Source organism: Panulirus ornatus, chromosome 66 (assembly GCF_036320965.1).
Source record: "Panulirus ornatus isolate Po-2019 chromosome 66, ASM3632096v1, whole genome shotgun sequence".
NCBI lineage: Eukaryota > Metazoa > Arthropoda > Malacostraca > Decapoda > Palinuridae > Panulirus > Panulirus ornatus.
The window spans coordinates 5,094,781-5,116,446 of record NC_092289.1 but is presented as its reverse complement, the minus strand read 5'-3'; positions in this window follow the sequence as shown (position 1 = coordinate 5,116,446).

The window sequence follows — 21,666 nt, the reverse complement described above, 5'->3', positions numbered from 1 at the left end:
CACGTGCAGATTACATTTACGTGCAGATTACATTCCCATGCAGATTACATTCACGTGCAGATTACATTCACGTGCAGATTACATTCCCGTGCAGATTACATTTACGTGCAGATTACATTTACGTGCAGATTACATTTACGTACAGATTACATTCCCGTGCAGATTACATTCCCGTGCAGATTACATTCCCGTGCAGATTACATTTACGTGCAGATTACATTTACGTGCAGATTACATTTACGTACAGATTACATTTACGTGCAGATTACATTTACGTGCAGATTACATTTACGTGCAGATTACATTTACGTACAGATTACATTCCCGTGCAGATTACATTCCCGTGCAGATTACATTCACGTGCAGATTAGATTCACGTGCAGATTACATTTACGTGCAGATTACATTTACGTACAGATTACATTTACGTGCAGATTACATTTACGTGCAGATTACATTTACGTGCAGATTACATTTACGTGCAGATTACATTTACGTACAGATTACATTCCCGTGCAGATTACATTCCCGTGCAGATTACATTTACGTGCAGATTACATTTACGTGCAGATTACATTTACGTGCAGATTACATTTACGTGCAGATTACATTCACGTGCAGATTACATTCCCGTGCAGACTCCGTGCGAACCCCGGGAGGAATAGAGGTATGAGAGGCATGACGTCATGCGTCGTGCATGTTGCATGCAAATTACATGTTGATCCCACGTGATCATGCATCATTAATGAGGTGGGGGGGCGGGCGTTGCATGACCCCCCCCCCCCCCTCACACGTACCGGGGACGACCCTTTCAAGCACGACCGTACGTACGACCCGTGAGCACAGCAACACGACCTCTGACCTGACCTCATACTGATGACGCGTGAACAACAACGCATCGGTATTTTTGCCCTCATGAAGTGAGAGCTAGAGTGAGGAGAATGTGAGGTGGGGTAGATCATGTGTGTTCGCCCTCATATCCACCTCATGTTTCCCTCATTACTGGCCATTCCTCACCTCATCATGTCCACCTCATGTTTCCCTCATTAATGGCCATTCCTCACCTCATCATGTCCACCTCATGTTTGCCTCATCACTGGCCATTCCTCACCTCCTCATGTCCACCTCATAACAGCCAGGCTTCCATACCCACACCTCCACACGTCTTCGGTCATGGAAACCCTTTGGTCGTTCCAGGCGCTGGCGGTGGCCCAGTCAGTGAAGGCAGGGGGTGGTCTGTTGCCTGGAAAGAAAGGTCTTCTGGGTTCCTCCTTCTGCCGTAGTGCTTGAGACGCGTCCTCCAGTCAGACTGGAAGATGGTCTTCTTTCTAGGCTGCTGGCCTTCGTGAGACGCTTCGATTGATGAAACTGGAAGATGGTCTTCTTTCCAGGCTGGTGGCCTGCGTGAGACGCTTCGATTGATGAAACTGGAAGGTGGTCTTCTTTCCAGGCTGGTGGCCTGCGTGAAACGCTTCTGATGAAACTGGAAGATGGTCTTCTTTCCAGGCTGGTGGCCTACGTGAGACGCTTCGATTGATGAAACTGGAAGATGGTTCTTCTTTCCAGGCTGGTGGCCTGCGTGAGACGCTTCGATTGATGAAACTGGAAGGTGGTCTTCTTTCCAGGCTGCTGGTCTACGTGAGACGCTTCTTCTGATGAAACTGGAAGATGGTCTTCTTTCCAGGCTGCAGGCCTACGTGAGACGCTTCTTCTGATGAAACTGGAAGGTGGTCTTAAACTGGAAGATGGTCTTCTTTCCAGGCTGGTGGTCTACGTGAGACGCTTCTTCTGATGAAACTGGAAGATGGTCTTCTTTCCAGGCTGCTGGTCTACGTGAGACGCTTCTTCTGATGAAACTGGAAGATGGTCTTCTTTCCAGGCTGCAGGCCTACGTGAGACGCTTCTTCTGATGAAACTGGAAGGTGGTCTTAAACTGGAAGATGGTCTTCTTTCCAGGCTGGTGGTCTACGTGAGACGCCTCTTCTGATGAAACTGGAAGATGGTCTTCTTTCCAGGCTGCAGGCCTACGTGAGACGCTTCTTCTGATGAAACTGGAAGGTGGTCTTAAACTGGAAGATGGTCTTCTTTCCAGGCTGGTGGTCTACGTGAGACGCCTCTTCTGATGAAACTGGAAGATGGTCTTCTTTCCAGGCTGGTGGTCTACGTGAGACGCCTCTTCTGATGAAACTGGAAGATGGTCTTCTTTCCAGGCGCTTCGATCGACGAAACTGGAAGATGGTCAAGCGTTCCAGGTCCGGGGGATGTGGCACAGACCCCAGGCCTCTGCCGACCTGTGTCTGCCATCAACCTCCCACGGTGATCCAGGCTTCCAGTTACGTCAGTTATCACAGACATTCCAGGCGCCTTCTCCCCTCCCTCCACTTCCCTCCACTTCCCTTCCCTTCCCTTCCCTCCCTTCCAGCAGGAGGGAGCCTTGCGCCAGGCACGTAACGTAGCGTTGCTTAACGTGGTAACATTACGTGTGGTGTCGTGGATAGAGAGGAAGCCAGTACAGGCCAGTCATGATGGTTGACGTGGGGGGAGGTTTGGCGACCGTGTCTCTCTCTCTCTCTCTCTCTCTCTCTCTCTCTCTCTCTCTCTCTCTCTCTCTCTCTCTCTCTCTCTCTCTCTCTCTCTCTCTCTCTTTCTCTCAGCTTGACGGGGAGGTTTGCGACCGTGTCTCTCTCTCAGCTGGAAGCGAATGAGGATGGTTGACGGGGGGGTTTGATGGTTGACGTGGGGGGATGCAACAGTCTCTCTCTCTGCTGGAAGCGAATGAGGATGGTTGACGGGGGGGTTTGATGGTTGACGTGGGGGGATGCAACCGTCTCTCTCTCTCTCTCTCTCTCTCAGCTGGCAGCGAATGAGGATGGTTGACGGGGGGGTTTGATGGTTGACGTGGGGGGATGCGATCGTCTCTCTCTCTGCTGGAAGCGAATCAGGATGGTTGACGGGGGGTTTGATGGTTGACGGGGGTGGTTGTGACCGTGTCTCTCCCTCTCTCAGCTGGCAGCGAATCATGATGGTAGAAGAGACTTACGTTGGCCTCTTGTGTCACGGCCTTGGAGGTCCGGTCGCCATGGCTGGCGGAGTGCGGCCCTGCCTCGCCGTCAGGAGCGAGATGACTCGTTCTTGATGGCCGAGGCAGCTGCAGTGCCTCCGTCAGGAGCGAGATGACTCGATCTTGATGGCCGAGGCAGCTGCAGTGCCTCCGTCAGGAGCGAGATGACTCGATCTTGATGGCCAAGGCAGCTGCAGTGCCTCCGTCAGGAGCGAGATGACTCGATCTGGATGGCCGAGGCAGCTGCAGTGCCTCCGTCAGGAGCGAGATGACTCGATCTTGATGGCCGAGGCAGCTGCAGTGCCTCCGTCAGGAGAGAGATGACTCGATCTTGATGGCCAAGGCAGCTGCAGTGCCTCCGTCAGGAGCGAGATGACTCGATCTTGATGGCCGAGGCAGCTGCAGTGCCTCCGTCAGGAGCGAGATGACTCGATCTTGATGGCCGAGGCAGCTGCAGTGCCTCCGTCAGGAGCTGGGTGCATGTGGAGGGGAGGGGGGGGGGGGGGTTAGGGCTCGTGGTGCTTGCAGGCCTCAGTGAAGCACTGCACCTGTGCTTCCCTCAGGCACTGCGACTCTGGGCCACTGCACCTGTGATCCCTCAGGCACTGCGACTCTGGCCACTGCACCTGTGATCCCTCAGGCACTGCGACTCTGGCCACTGCACCTGTGATCCCTCTGGCACTGCGACTCTGGCCACTGCACCTGTGCTTCCCTCAGGCACTGCGACTCTGGCCACTGCACCTGTGCTTCCCTCAGGCACTGCGACTCTGGCCACTGCACCTGTGCTTCCCTCAGGCACTGCGACTCTGGCCACTGCACCTGTGCTTCCCTCAGGCACTGCGACTCTGGCCACTGCACCTGTGCTTCCCTCAGGCACTGCGACTCTGGCCACTGCACCTGTGATCCCTCAGGCACTGCGACTCTGGCCACTGCACCTGTGATCCCTCTGGCACTGCGACTCTGGCCACTGCACCTGTGCTTCCCTCAGGCACTGCGACTCTGGCCACTGCACCTGTGCTTCCCTCAGGCACTGCGACTCTGGCCACTGCACCTGTGCTTCCCTCAGGCACTGCGACTCTGGCCACTGCACCTGTGCTTCCCTCAGGCACTGCGACTCTGGCCACTGCACCTGTGCTTCCCTCAGGCACTGCGACTCTGGCCACTGCACCTGTGATCCCTCAGGCACTGCTACTCTGGCCACTGCACCTGTGCTTCCCTCTGGCACTGCTACTCTGGCCACTGCACCTGTGCTTCCCTCTGGCACTGCTACTCTGGCCACTGCACCTGTGATCCCTCAGGCACTGCGACTCTGGCCACTGCACCTGTGCTTCCCTCAGGCACTGCGACTCTGGCCACTGCACCTGTGCTTCCCTCAGGCACTGCGACTCTGGCCACTGCACCTGTGCTTCCCTCTGGCACTGCGACTCTGGCCACTGCACCTGTGCTTCCCTCAGGCACTGCTACTCTGGCCACTGCACCTGTGCTTCCCTCTGGCACTGCTACTCTGGCCACTGCACCTGTGCTTCCCTCTGGCACTGCGACTCTGGCCACTGCACCTGTGCTTCCCTCTGGCACTGCGACTCTGGCCACTGCACCTGTGCTTCCCTCTGGCACTGCTACTCTGGCCACTGCACCTGTGCTTCCCTCTGGCACTGCTACTCTGGCCACTGCACCTGTGCTTCCCTCAGGCACTGCTACTCTGGCCACTGCACCTGTGCTTCCCTCTGGCACTGCGACTCTAGCCACTGCACCTGTGCTTCCCTCTGGCACTGCGACTCTGGCCACTGCACCTGTGCTTCCCTCTGGCACTGCGACTCTAGCCACTGCACCTGTGCTTCCCTCTGGCACTGCGACTCTGGGCCATAAAGCGGCCATTTAATGCTTATCATTAGGAGTGTTCAACCTTGTGTTCGACATCCGCTCGGTCATGAATTTGGGTTCGGTAGCGGAGGTCGACAACGTCTCTCTCTCTCTCTCTCTCTCTCTCTCTCTCTCTCTCTCTCTCTCTCTCTCTCTCTCTCTCTCTCTCTCGGCGGCGAACACGCGGGTAAATGGCTTCAGTGATATTCCAGAGGAGGAAATGGCGGCACGAAGAAGTGGTCACGAGAAAACCACGGAATTGGGGTCCGCTGGGGCCTGTCTGTGGCTGGTGAACCTCGGTTACCTGGTATTATTATACGTGACAGCGAGAGAGAGAGAGAGAGAGAGAGAGAGAGAGAGAGAGAGAGAGAGAGAGAGAGAGAGGGCAAATGGGGCCATTATTTCGCCTGCTGGCCGTACCTCGCTAAGGCGGGAAACAGCGAGTATATATATATTTCTATGAGTCCACGGGGAAATGAAACTCGATAAGTTCCCAAGTGCACTTTCGTGTAATAATCACATCATCAGGAGAGACACAAGAAAGAAATATACTTGATCACACGCTAAATTGTGATCCTTTTCATCACACACACACACACACACACACACACACACACACACACATATATATATATATATATATATATATATATATATATATATATATATATATATATATATATTCGGCTTTCATAATTGTTCGCTATTTCCCCCGTGAGCAAGGTAGCGTCCAGTCTAGATAACTGAGCCTTGGAGGAACACACGTCCCCATTATGCTCTGTCTTTCGTGCTGGAAGAAGCATATTTTAACTCTGGCCTCATGTTGTATATGATGAGCCGCTTGCTGACGACTCTTCTCTCTTTATACTTGAATATTAATCTGATTCATGGCAGGGCGACAGCTTGTCTCCTTCCATGTTTTGCTAATGTAAGACCCTGGCAACCATTCCAGTGGTTCATTTCTTCCCTAGATGGTGTTGATATCAAGGTGTTCTTTCATCCCCATCACTGGGACATGTACCTGGGTTGGTGGGTTTTACACTCCAGTCAACAGACTGACTTTGCTCCTTGTCATGGTCCCCTTGTAGCTTGGTGCAGTCCATTGTTATTTGCCTCCCTCAGGACTCTGGTTATCATCGGTATCTATTTTCAGGTAGGTCCGTACCCTCTGGTAAGCCATTCCATATCGATGAAGATGACCACTGGGCCCCAGCACGGAGCCCTGCTGCACTCCACGGGTGACCTCAGTCCATTTTTGACTAGGCTTTCCATGGCATGTACCCGTTGTTCTCTTCCTCAAAGATACTCTGTCCATCGAAGGATTCTACTCTCTATTTGTGCCCGACGATCCACATATTCCATACCAGTAACCTGTGTTGCGCAGTGTCACATGCTTTCTAGCAGCCTTGGCACAATTAGTCCACCACACCGTGTCTAAAACAGAGCTCACTCTCTCGTAGAAATCTGACAGACGTGTCACGCATTACCTCTCCCTCAGAACCACGTTGCCCCTTCACGTAGGGAGTGCCTTCCTTAGCTAAAAGTGGTCCATTAGCTTCCTGGTTATTATTTCCAATGTCTCTACACACCACACACTTTCCAGTACCTTCACACCCCACACACACTTTCCAGTGCCTCCACACACCACACACACACTTTCCAGTACCTTCACACCCCACACACACTTTCCAGTGCCTCCACACACCACACACACACTTTCCAGTGCCTCCACACACACACACACACACACTTTCCAGTGCCTCCACACACCACACACACACTTTCCAGTACCTCCACACACCACACACACACTTTCCAGTGCCTCCACACACCACACACACACTTTCCAGTGCCTCCACACACCACACACACACTTTCCAGTGCCTCCACACACCACACACACACTTTCCAGTGCCTCCACACACCACACACACACTTTCCAGTGCCTCCACACACCACACACACACACACTTTCCAGTGCCTCCACACACCACACACACACTTTCCAGTGCCTCCACACACCACACACACACTTTCCAGTGCCTCCACACACACACACACACACACACACACACACACACACACACACACACACACACACACACACACACACACACACACTTTCCAGTGCCTCCACACACCACACACACACTTTCCAGTACCTTCAAACACCACACACACTTTCCAGTACCTTCACACACCACACGCACTTTCCAGTACCTCCACACACCACACACACACTTTCCAGTACCTCCACACTCCACACACACTTTCCAGTACCTACACACACACACACACACACACACACACACACACACACACACACACACACACACACACACACACACACACTTTCCAGTGCCTCCACACACCACACACACACTTTCCAGTACCTCCACACACCACACACACACTTTCCAGTACCTCCACACCTCACACACACACTTTCCAGTACCTCCACACACCCCACACACACTTTCCAGTGCCTCCACACACCCCACACACACTTTCCAGTGCCTCCACACACCCCACACACACTTTCCAGTACCTCCACACACCACACACACACTTTCCAGTACCTCCACACCTCACACACACTTTCCAGTACCTCCACACACCCCACACACACTTTCCAGTGCCTCCACACACCCCACACACCCCACACACACTTTCCAGTGCCTCCACACACCCCACACACACTTTCCAGTGCCTCCACACACCACACACACACTTTCCAGTACCTCCACACACCACACACACTTTCCAGTGCCTCCACACACACCACACACTCGTGAGAGGAGGACCCGGGCTGGAGTTTACCTCCTCCACATCTCCTTTCGGATAGACAGCCACCTGACATTTGCTCTTTCTCATTCCAGTGGCACTCTACCCTTCTCCAACCACTTCTTCAACAACATTACGAGTGGTTTGGCAAGTAAGTGTGTGTGTTGTGTGTGTGTGTGTGTGTGTGTGTGTGTGTGTAATAAATGGTTAATTAATGGAGGTAATTGTTTGATTGAAGGTTTGTTCATGATGATGGGGAAGTGGGAGAGACTGCTGGTGTGAGGAAAGTGATTGGTGAGGCTTGGTGCCCTTTGTGGCCAGATTGTCCTACCTGGTGACTTACCTGGTGAACTGTATCAGATCACTGGACTGGTGAAGTAACTGGTGGGCTGAAGTAACTGGTGGGCTGGTGAAGTAACTGCTGGGCTGGTGAAGTAACTGCTGGGCTGGTGAAGTAACTGGTGGGCTGGTGAAGTGACTGATGGACTGGTGAAGTAACTGGTGGAATGGTGAAGTAACTGGTGGAATGGTGAAGTGACTGGTGGACTGGTGAAGTAACTGGTGGACTGGTGAAGTAACTGGTGGAATGGTGAAGTAACTGGTGGAATGGTGAAGTGACTGGTGGACTGGTGAAGTAACTGGTGGACTGGTGAAGTAACTGGTGGAATGGTGAAGTGACTGGTGGACTGGTGAAGTAACTGCTGGACTGGTGAAGTAACTGGTGAAGTAACTGCTGGACTGGTGAAGTAACTGCTGGACTGGTGAAGTAACTAGTGAAGTAACTGCTGGACTGGTGAAGTAATTGGTGGACTGGTGAAGTAACTGGCGGACTGGTGAAGTGACTGGTGGACTGGTGAAGTAACTGCTGGACTGGTGAAGTAACTGCTGGACTGGTGAAGTAACTGCTGGATTGGTGAAGCAAATGCTGGACTGGTGAAGTAACTGGTGGACTGGTGAAGTAGCTGGTGGACTGGTGAAGTAACTGATGGACTGGTGGACTGGTGAAGTAACTGGCGGACTGGTGAAGTGACTGGTGGACTGGTGAAGTGACTGGTGGACTGGTGAAGTAACTGGTGGACTGGTGAAGTAACTGCTGGACTGGTGAAGTAATTGGTGGACTGGTGAAGTAACTGGCGGACTGGTGAAGTGACTGGTAGACTGGTGAAGTAACTGCTGGACTGGTGAAGTAACTGTTGGCCTGGTGAAGTAACTGGTGGACTGGTGAAGTAACTGGTGGACTGGTGAAGTAATTGGTAGACTGGTGAAGTAACTGCTGGACTGGTGAAGTAACTGCTGGACTGGTGAAGTAACTGGTGGACTGGTGAAGTAACTGTTGGCCTGGTGAAGTAACTGGTAGACTGGTGAAGTAACTGCTGGACTGGTGAAGCAAATGCTGGACTGGTGAAGTGACTGGTAGACTGGTAAAGTAACTGGTGGACTGGTGAAGTAACTGGCGGACTGGTGAAGTAACTGGTGGACTGGTGAAGTAACTGGTGGACTGGTGAAGTAATTGGTAGACTGGTGAAGTAACTGATGGACTGATGAAGTGACTGGTGGACTGGTGAAGTAACTGGTAGACTGGTGAAGTAACTGGTGGACTGGTGAAGTAACTGGTGGACTGGTGAAGTAACTGGTGGACTGGTGAAGTAACTGGCGGACTGGTGAAGTAACTGGTGGACTGGTGAAGCAAATGCTGGACTGGTGAAGTAACTGATGGACTGGTGAAGTGACTGGTGGACTGGTGAAGTAACTGGTGAAGTAACTGCTGGACTGGTGAAGTAATTGGTGGACTGGTGAAGTAACTGGCGGACTGGTGAAGTGACTGGTGGACTGGTGAAGTAACTGCTGGACTGGTGAAGTGATATTCCACATGCCTGTAACCCTCAGATTGGGCAAGATTAGTCCCTCGTAATCCAGTGATTAGAGAGGATTAATCAGATAAGCCTCGGTTGGATTAGCTGGCAGATTAGGAAGGATTAGTGGCTTCCAATCCACTGTAGGATTTCCTCTCCCTCTCAGATTAGGTAGGAGTGGTAACGCCAATCGCCGAAGGATTAGCTTACTCAGAGATTAGGCAGGATTAGCCATACACAATCCACAGATTAGGCAGGATTAGCCATTCACAATCCACAGATTAGGCAGGATTAGCCATACACAATCCACAGATTAGGCAGGATTAGCCATTCACAATCCACAGATTAGGCAGGATTAGCCATTCACAATCCACAGATTAGGCAGGATTAGCCATACACAATCCACAGATTAGGCAGGATTAGCCATTCACAATCCACAGATTAGGCAGGATTAGCCATTCACAATCCACAGATTAGGCAGGATTAGCCATTCACAATCCACAGATTAGGCAGGATTAGCCATTCACAATCCACAGATTAGGCAGGATTAGCCATTCACAATCCACAGATTAGGCAGGATTAGCCATACACAATCCACAGATTAGGCAGGATTAGCCATTCACAATCCACAGATTAGGCAGGATTAGCCATACACAATCCACAGATTAGGCAGGATTAGCCATTCACAATCCACAGATTAGGCAGGATTAGCCATTCACAATCCACAGATTAGGCAGGATTAGCCATTCACAATCCACAGATTAGGCAGGATTAGCCATACACAATCCACAGATTAGGCAGGATTAGCCATTCACAATCCACAGATTAGGCAGGATTAGCCATTCACAATCCACAGATTAGGCAGGATTAGCCATTCACAATCCACAGATTAGGCAGGATTAGCCATTCACAATCCACAGATTAGGCAGGATTAGCCATACACAATCCACAGATTAGGCAGGATTAGCCATTCACAATCCACAGATTAGGCAGGATTAGCCATTCACAATCCACAGATTAGGCAGGATTAGCCATACACAATCCACAGATTAGGCAGGATTAGCCATTCACAATCCACAGATTAGGCAGGATTAGCCATTCACAATCCACAGATTAGGCAGGATTAGCCATTCACAATCCACAGATTAGGCAGGATTAGCCATTCACAATCCACAGATTAGGTAGGATTAGCCATTCACAATCCACAGATTAGGTAGGATTAGCCATTCACAATCCACAGATTAGGTAGGATTAGCCATTCACAATCCACAGATTAGGTAGGATTAGCCATTCACAATCCACAGATTAGGCAGGATTAGCCATTCACAATCCACAGATTAGGCAGGATTAGCCATTCACAATCCACAGATTAGGCAGGATTAGCCATTCACAATCCACAGATTAGGCAGGATTAGCCATTCACAATCCACAGATTAGGTAGGATTAGCCATTCACAATCCACAGATTAGGCAGGATTAGCCATTCACAATCCACAGATTAGGCAGGATTAGCCATTCACAATCCACAGATTAGGTAGGATTAGCCATTCACAATCCACAGATTAGGCAGGATTAGCCATTCACAATCCACAGATTAGGTAGGATTAGCCATTCACAATCCACAGATTAGGCAGGATTAGCCATTCACAATCCACAGATTAGGTAGGATTAGCCATTCACAATCCACAGATTAGGTAGGATTAGCCATTCACAATCCACAGATTAGGCAGGATTAGCCATTCACAATCCACAGATTAGGCAGGATTAGCCATTCACAATCCACTGTAGGATTAGCTCTGATTAGGGAGGATTAGTCACTCAATATCCGTCGTGGGATTAGCTCACGCTCGTACTGATTAGGCAAGATTAGGTCTCCTCTCCCCACTCCCTTCTCCCCGACTCCCTTCTCCCCGACTCCCCTTCTCCCCACTCCCTTCTCTCCACTCCCCTCTCCCCTTCTCCCCACCTCCCCACTCCCCTGTGGCACCAGGTCCACACCTGGTCGTTGACCTGTGTGGCACCAGGTCCACACCTGGTCGTTGACCTGTGTGGCACCAGGTCCACACCTGGTCGTTGACCTGTGTGGCACCAGGTCCACACCTGGTCGTTGACCTGTGTGGCACCAGGTCCACACCTGGTCGTTGACCTGTGTGGCACCAGGTCCACACCTGGTCGTTGACCTGTGTGGCACCAGGTCCACACCTGGTCGTTGACCTGTGTGGCACCAGGTCCACACCTGGTCGTTGACCTGTGTGGCACCACGTCCACACCTGGTCGTTGACCTGTGGCACCAGGTCCACACCTGGTCGTTGACCTGTGTGGCACCAGGTCCACACCTGGTCGTTGACCTGTGGCACCAGGTCCACACCTGGTCGTTGACCTGTGTGGCACCAGGTCCACACCTGGTCGTTGACCTGTGGCACCAGGTCCACACCTGGTCGTTGACCTGTGGCACCAGGTCCACACCTGGTCGTTGACCTGTGACACCAGGTCCACACCTGGTCGTTGACCTGTGGCACCAGGTCCACACCTGGTCGTTGACCTGTGTGGCACCAGGTCCACACCTGGTCGTTGACCTGTGGCACCAGGTCCACACCTGGTCGTTGACCTGTGGCACCAGGTCCACACCTGGTCGTTGACCTGTGTGGCACCAGGTCCACACCTGGTCGTTGACCTGTGGCACCAGGTCCACACCTGGTCGTTGACCTGTGGCACCAGGTCCACACCTGGTCGTTGACCTGTGGGACCAGGTCCACACCTGGTCGTTGACCTGTGTGGCACCAGGTCCACACCTGGTCGTTGACCTGTGGGACCAGGTCCACACCTGGTCGTTGACCTGTGTGGCACCAGGTCCACACCTGGTCGTTGACCTGTGGGACCAGGTCCACACCTGGTCGTTGACCTGTGTGGCACCAGGTCCACACCTGGTCGTTGACCTGTGGGACCAGGTCCACACCTGGTCGTTGACCTGTGGGACCAGGTCCACACCTGGTCGTTGACCTGTGTGGCACCAGGTCCACACCTGGTCGTTGACCTGTGTGGCACCAGGTCCACACCTGGTCGTTGACCTGTGTGGCACCAGGTCTGGTGTTCGTATCGAGAATCGTAGGCTTGACCTGGGGGTGGGGGGGGGGGGGGGGGTTAGTAGTCTGGCAAGGGGGTGGGTTTGACCTTAGCTCCTCCCGCCTTTCTCTGACCTCGTATGACTCTCACAGGCATCGTATCGTTTTCTTTTTTTCTTCTCTCTCTCTCCTGACCTCCACCGCCCGACCCCATTTTCTTTGCCGTCCCTGCCTGGGAGCCACGAACGCACGGCTACCTACCATCTTCACCACTGGCCACGAACACAATGTGTACCATCTAATGTATTATACAGAAAGATTATTATATATTAACAGAAAAATAATCATACATGAATGTATTATACAGAAAAATTATTATATATTAACAGAAAAATAATCATACATTAATGTATTAACAGAAAGATTATTATATATTAACAGAAAAATAATCATACATTAATGTATTAACAGAAAGATTATTATATATTAACAGAAAAATAATCATACATTAATGTATTAACAGATAATCATATATTGATATATTAACAAAGATAACCATACATTAATATATTATACAGAAAATAATTATATATTAACCAAAATAATCATACATTAATGTATTAACCGAAAAATAACATATTAATGTATTAAAAAAATAATCATATATTAATATATTAACAAAGATAATCATACATTAATATATTATACAGAAAATAATTATATATTAACCAAAATAATCATACATTAATGAATTAAGAGAAAAGTATTCGTACATTAATATAGTAACAAAATTGATAATATATACATGTACAGAAAAATAATTAAATGTTAACGTCAGAAATATTTTCACACATTGGTTGAAGCAAGACTAAAGAACCCCTCTCGCGTTTTCTATGTCATCCTCATTTTCTTTTGCAAGATGCGAGTTACATTGTTCTTGATCTTTTTTTTTGTTTGTTCTTTTTTTTTCTCTTGTTCTTCTCGAAGGGATTTTTGGATTTCCTTTCACAGTTCTCGAGTTGATCTCTCGTCCTCTGACCTGTGACGGGCTAAGCTTACCATGTGACGCAATGTTCAAGCTAAGCTTACCATGTGACGCAGTGTTCAAGCTAAGCTTACCTTGTGACGCAATGTTCAAGCTAAGCTTACCATGTGACGCAGTGTTCAAGCTAAGTTTACCTTGTGACGCAGTGTTCAACCTAAGCTTACCATGTGACGCAATGTTGAACCTAAGCTTACCATGTGACGCAATGTTCAAGCTAAGCTTACCATGTGAGGCAGTGTTCAAGCTAAGCTTACCATGTGACGCAATGTTCAAGTTAAGCTTACCATGTGAGGCAGTGTTCAAGCTAAGCTTACCATGTGAGGCAGTGTTCAAGCTAAGCTTACCATGTGACGCAATGTTCAAGCTAAGCTTACCATGTGACGCAGTGTTCAAGCTAAGCTTACCATGTGAGGCAGTGTTCAAGCTAAGCTTACCATGTGAGGCAGTGTTCAAGCTAAGTTTACTATGTGACGCAATGTTCAAGCTAAGCTTACCATGTGAGGCAGTGTTCAAGCTAAGTTTACTATGTGACGCAATGTTCAAGCTAAGCTTACCATGTGAGGCAGTGTTCAAGCTAAGCTTACCATGTGACGCAATGTTCAAGCTAAGCTTACCATGTGAGGCAATGTTCAAGCTAAGCTTACCATGTGAGGCAGTGTTCAAGCTAAGCTTACCATGTGAGGCAGTGTTCAAGCTAAGCTTACCATGTGAGGCAGTGTTCAAGCTAAGCTTACCATGTGACGCAATGTTCAAGCTAAGCTTACCATGTGACGCAGTGTTCAAGCTAAGCTTACCATGTGAGGCAGTGTTCAAGCTAAGCTTACCATGTGAGGCAGTGTTCAAGCTAAGTTTACTATGTGACGCAATGTTCAAGCTAAGCTTACCATGTGAGGCAGTGTTCAAGCTAAGTTTACTATGTGACGCAATGTTCAAGCTAAGCTTACCATGTGAGGCAGTGTTCAAGCTAAGCTTACCATGTGACGCAATGTTCAAGCTAAGCTTACCATGTGACGCAATGTTCAAGCTAAGCTTGCAATGTTCAAGCTAAGCTTACCATGTGACGCAATGTTCAACCTAAGCTTACCATGTGACGCAATGTTCAAGCCATACTTTCCATGTGACGCAGTGTTCAAGCTAAGCTTACCATGTGACGCAGTGTTCAAGCTAAGCTTACCATGTGTCGCAATGTTCAAGCTAAGCTTACCATGTGACGCAATGTTCAAGCCAAGCTTACCATGTGACGCAGTGTTCAAGCTAAGCTTACTTTGTGACGGGTGTGTTCGGGCTAAGCTTACCATGTGACGCAGTGTTCAACCTAAGCTTACCATGTGACGCAGTGTTCAACCTAAGCTTACCATGTGACGCAGTGTTCAAGCTAAGCTTGCCTTGTGACGGGTGTATTCGGGCTGTTTAACTTGTGACGGGTGTGTTCGTGCCAAGCTTACCTTGTGACGTGTTTCCAGGCTAAGCTTACCATGTGACGGGTCGGTGACCCGGCAAAGTTTACATTGTGACGGGTGTGTGTGTGTGTGTGTGTGTGTGTGTGCGTGTGTGTGCGTGTGTGTGTGTGTGCGTGTGTGTGTGTGTGTGTGTGTGTGTGTGTGTGTGTGTGTTCGTGTGTGTGTGTGTGTGCGTGTGTGCGTGTGTGTGTGTGTGTGTGTGTGTGTGTGTGTGTGTGTGTGTGTCTCAAGTATAATGATCCTATATTTAACAGACTCTCTCTCTCTCTCTCTCTCTCTCTACCTACCTACCTACCTACCAGGCGTAGGTTCTGGTAGGTAGGTAGGAAGGTAGGTAGGTAGGCCCTGGTAGGTAGGTACGTACGTACGTATGTAGATAGGTAGATAGGCCCTGGTAGGTAGGTAGGTAGGTAGGCAGGTGTGTGTGTATGTAGGTAGGTAGGTAGGCAGGTGTAGGTAGGCAGGCAGGTGTGTGTGTGTGTAGGTAGGTAGGTAGGCAGGTGTAGGTAGGCAGGCAGGTGTGTGTGTGTGTAGGTAGGTAGGTAGGCAGGTGTGTGTGTGTGTGTAGGTAGGCAGGTGTAGGTTGGTAGGTAGGCAGGCAGGGGTGTGTGTGTGTAGGTAGGTAGGTAGGTGTGTGTGTGTGTGTAGGTAGGTAGGTGTAGGTAGGTAGGTGTGTGCCGGAGAGCCGTACGTGGGCGGGTCAGCTGGCCTGGCCTGACCTGGGGGGCGTGAGTGGATCGTGACACAGAGGTGACCTCGCTCCCTTTCATGTGGCATACTCGATCCGCCTCACCTCACCTCACCTTCCACTCTCACATCCTCCAGGCTCACTTTCACATCCTCCACCCCTCTCACTCACACACACACACACACACACACACACACACCGCGGGCGGGGAGAGAGAGAGAGAGAGAGAGAGAGAGAGAGAGAGAGGCAGGTCTGTTTTGCTCTGACGTGTGTGTGTGTGTGTGTGTGTGTAAGAAAGATGAAGACAAGGTAGTGATGCAAAGGGCGTCCCCCACCGCTCCCTCCGGCGCAACATTCTGCCCTGGGAAAACCTGCCCTGAGATAGAGGAGCACCACAACGGAGATGGGAGGGAAGTACGCTGCCGTGGGAAGTTTATAGGAAAGTGTGAATAGAAAACGGAACTCAACTCTCTTTAAGAGCAGGGGAGGGTGTCAGATCTGAATGTATGTGGTTGACTGCTATTTCCCTCTTGATTGGTCTTGTATTTTTCTCTTTGTGAGTCAAGGATGTCCATTATAGTCCTCGCTTGGTCACATCAGTTGATGTGGTCCAATGTCCCGTATTCCATTTTCAGTCTTGTTGTATAAACTTATCATGTTGAGGTTAGGAAGCGTTTGGAAAACTATTTAGATCTCAAGTATTTGTGTTTCTTGTGGGGGGAACTTGGACTTTGTATCAGATTCCCTGGGTCCTTTCTCCCTAAGGTTTGTGAATGAACCACAGAATTAGTTTTGATGTTCTTCTCTGTATTAGTTCACAAGTGTTTTTTCTTCCATCACATCTGGTGACCAGAATTGTATAGCGTATTGTGACTGATGTCTCACGATGGTGTTGTAAAAGAGTTTGTATTATATGTATCATCCCATAGAATGTGTTCCAGTGTTTTCAAGTTTTTGAAATGGAACACATTGTTTGTATTGCTATATGCAGATGAGTGTTGCTCTGCGCATTTTTGAGTAAGTATAGATTACTACCCTCGAGGACTCTGTCTTGTGCTTTTAGTAATGGATTACTCAATATTTTATCTCTGTAGTTGATATATTTTTGTCCCCGGATGTGTATTACTGCCTTTGGCGGCCCTCAAGTCCATTCACGCCATTATCTGACCATCAGTTCAATTCCTGTAATTCCTGAAGTCATTCTTTCTTTCCACGGATCTTGTATTTCAGATTTTGTGTCGCCGGGAAATTTGAAATTACCTTCGCCGGCCAGAGTCGTGTCTGCGTGCCATTGATGTAGATTATGGAAAACGTAGGTCATAGATGTAAACCCGGTGGCACGCCACTTGTCACGTCCAACTGGTCCATTTGTCGCATGATTGGTACTGTTCGTTTTCTGTGTCAGGTAATACCCTTTCCACACACACACACACACACACACACACACACAAGCACACACGGATTATGTTTCTGTGCTACTTTTTACGTATCTCTTATGTGTTACCTTAACAAAAGTGTCTTTTTTGTGTGTGTGAGTCTAAGTATGTAACATCTGAAGGTGGTTCATGTCGGGTTTTTATGAGGACAAAATCTTTGATTTCTTTAGACTTGATCTTATATAACGGAACCTATGATGATAGTCAGTAGTTTATATATATATATATATATATATATATATATATATATATATATATATATATATATATATATATATTAGATCGTATCGATTATATTCCTAATTATTTTAAAAATCGTATTGATTATATTTCTAATTATGTTAACTTTTCTAACATGTTAATTTGCAACAGATGATGGAGAGGCAACTGGCCAAAAACCTGAAGTGCATTTCTTGTTTTGTTTAGTTTTTACATCTTAGGAAGTCTGAATCAGCGTTACACATTCTCTCTTGGTGTGACTTTTTGCCATTTTTTCCTGCCTGCCTGCTGTCTACCCGCCTGCCTGCCTACCTGCTGCCCCGCAGACCCGGGCTCGCTGCCGGCCTCTGGAGCACAACTGTCGTACTGTGTTGGCCTCACACCTCGGTACTCTCATGATGTTCTTACCTTGAATGTTTATCACACACTTCCACTCACCAACTTCTGTAGCTATATATATATATATATATATATATATATATATATATATATATATATATATATATATATATATATATGGACCAAGTGAGGGTTTTTTCCCTCTGAGGCTCAGTCATCTTACGTGACGCTACCTCGCTAATGCGGGGGAAATGGCGAATATGTATGAAATGTGTATGTGTGTGTGTGTGTGTCTGGGTGAGGTGAGGGGGTTGTGTTAGCAGAACCTGAAGCCCACATAGTCAAGCGTGAAGCAGCGGGTGGGTGGGAAGTTGCCAGACACATTGCGTTACATGGGTGCGAGACCCCGACCACGCACATACACCCATCACACCGGCGTTACAACCAAGTGTGTTTACACACCGGTCATGTGTGACGCAGTGTTACCACGTCACAACAACAACGCTATCACGGCTGCCTACCTAAGAATTACTTACGACACTAGGACCATTATGTGACTATAACACACACACACACACACACACACACACGCACATGCACATGCACACACTCACACACACACACACACACGCCAGGTCTTTTTCAACCTGAACATAACTCTCTCTCTCTCTCTCTCTCTCTCTCTCTCTCTCTCTCTCTCTCTCTCTCTCTCTCTCTCTCTCTCTCTCTCTCTCTCTCTCTCTATGTGTGTGTGTGTGTGTGTGTGTGTCCCTCTGGTCGATGCTGGGGGCCCCCTAGGGAGCATAACGCAGGGCGTCGTGGCAATATGAACGCTGCTCAGAAGAAAGTAAAAGTACAGAGATGGTGAGCTGGGGGGAGGGGGGGGGCCGCCAGGCGGACGGGGAGGGGGCGGAGACAACTTTCTCACCCGAGCCTGCGTTGCTGTGCTCTCTCTCTCTCTCTCTCTCTCTCTCTCTCTCTCTCTCTCTCTCTCTCTCTCTCTCTCTCTCTCTCTCTCTCTCTCGTCCTCTTTAGAAAACTTCCCGACGTGTTGTTTTGTATTTCTTGAGGTGTTGTGTGTCGGGCGTAGGAGTAGCAGCGCCGTGGTATGTGTGTATGTGTGTGTGTGTGTGTGTGTGTGTGTGTGTGTGTGTGTGTGTGTGTGTATGTGTGTGCGTGTGTGTGTATGCGTGTGTGTGTGTGTGTCTGTGTGAGCAAGGACGTCCAAAACGGGTTCACAGAAGAAAGGAAAGATATCGCCTCTCGCCTCACCTGCCGGTGTGTGGTTACCGAGGCGAAGTGTTCCCTGTTACTGAGTGTGACTTGTGTAACACTAGGTGTGGACGATGCGATGCCGACTGACGTCAGCGGGTTTCGAGAGACCTACCTGGTCTCCGACAGGCGTCTGGGGGTTACAACAGACGTCTACATGATCCAACAGACGTGCATAGGATCAACACATGTCCACAGGGTCCGACAGACGTCCACTGGGTCCGACAGGCGTCCACAGGGTCCGACAGACGTCCACAGGGTCCGACAGACGTCCACGGGATCCGACAGACGTCCACGGGGTCCGACAGACGTCCACGAGGTCCGACAGTCGTCCACAGGGTCCGACAGACGTCCACAGGGTCCGACAGACGTCCACAGGGTCCGACAGACGTCCACAGGGTCCGACAGACGTCCACAGGGTCCGACAGACGTCCACGGGATCCGACAGACGTCCACGGGGTCCGACAGACGTCCACGAGGTCCGACAGTCGTCCACAGGGTCCGACAGACGTTCGCGAGTTCCGACAGTCGTCCACAGGGTCCGACAGACGTCCACGGGGTCCGACAGTCGTCCACAGGGTCCGACAGACGTCCACAGGGTCCGACAGACGTCCACAGGGTCCGACAGACGTCCACAGGGTCCGACAGTCGTCCACAGGGTCCGACAGACGTGTTGCTTCCGTCTGACACGGCTGCCAGCGACCAGTACCCGGGCCTCTGCTGCTGCTGCTGCTGCTGGCATCTTAGGTTCATGTTGAGGCACATCACACAACCGGCTCTTGGTTGGTTTATGATAAGTTACGAGTATTGTCTGAATATGACTCCTCTTTTTTCTTCCATTTGTTTATCAATTTAAATTAAGGTTTGAAGTGAAATCTTTTTCGTGTGTGTGTGTGTGTGTGTGTGTGTGTGTGTGGGTATATGTAAATGATCCCGATTTTCAGAGGGGTAGCATCTCCCTCGTGTAGCCTTGTGTAGAGAGGTGCTCTGACATCTGGGGGTGGTGGAGGTTCTTCGGTTCTGCCTTTGCATACCTCATGTGACAGTGAATTCCTCAGCAGTCCAGCTCACTGCCCAGCTCACATGACCTCAAGTTTGGACTCACTTGTCGTCCACTGCAGGACTGGCCCTCGCTTTTACCCTCCCGTGTAGGTGTTCATTCGCTTGCCGCTCCTGAGATTGGGAAAGAGAGGGTCTGTGTCCTAGCCAGACCACGTAGTACACAGCGGACCATTTCGGTGTATGATCAGTGTGTGGGGGCCTGTGTGCATCTCTAGGAGTGGCCTTTGCGATGGCCTTCTTTGCCAGTGAGGCAGCCAGGCTTTGGAACACATGATCTCTTCGTGTTCTCAGATAACTGTGACCTGTATAGCTTTTTTTTTTCTTTCCACCTCGTCAAAAGCTCTTAGCTATTTCTTCCTCCTCTCTCCTTATCTCTTTATCTACTTAGAACTTTATTATAATGTTTCGTTTACGGCCTGGCGGGCCTGTGAGGACTTTGATCCATGGCAGGAGCCCATTTTCTTCCCCTCCCGCGAACAATTGATTCCCAGAACATTACTCGTTTGCTGCACTCATGAGGCAGCCAGACTAGACCAGCTCGAGAGGGTCTGGAGGGATAAAGGTAAACAAATTTAGCAAAGTAGCGTGAGGAAGTGTGTTACCCTACGACGGAAGACGGTGACATGATGGTGCATCCCCGGAGCCTCTCTCTCTCTCTCTCTCTCTCTCTCTCTCTCTCTCTCTCTCTCTCTCTCTCTCTCTCTCTCTCTCTCTCTCTCTTAGCTACGTCTCGTCCTTGTATATCGACTGATTGTACTACGTCCTCTGTGTCATTCTTGTATCTCCCCTGACGATGTGATCATCACACAAAAGTGCACTTGTGAACTCTTGCAATATATATATATATATATATATATATATATATATATATATATATATATATATATATATATATATATATATATATCCCATCCTAAGTCAGGAGCTCATTCGTCGACCAGCCACGAGGGGAGGATGAGCACCTTGGTTGGTTGTGGGCTGACTGCCGCGCCCGGGATTCGAGTCTGGACGAGACCCATGCGTGGATCTTCATCTAATCTGATGAAACTATACCAGGGAATCCTGTGTGTGTGTGTGTGTGTCTGTGTTGTTTGGCATATTACGAAAATCGCGAAAGTGATTTCTCTTTCCTTCAGTAGCTGTAGCGTCATTAGGGATGTTACGGGTGTGTGACGCCCGTCACGCGCACCACAGGCCGTAACACCGATGCCGAGCATGATCGACTTGTTTACCTCATTATGTAACAGTAGCGGGATCGGCGGCGGTGGCGGACGTAACAGTAGTGGTGGCGGACGTAGCAGTAGTGGTAGTGGTGGTGGCGGACGTAACAGTAGTGGTGGCGGACGTAGCAGTAGTGGTAGTGGTGGTGGCGGACGTAGCAGTAGTGGTGGTAGCGGACGTAGCAGTAGTGGTAGTGGTGGTGGCAGACATAGTGGTAGTGGTGGCGCACGTAGCAGAAATGGTAGTGGCGGACGTAGCAGTAGTGGTAGTGGTGGACGTAGCAGTAGTGGTTGCGGTGGTGGGGG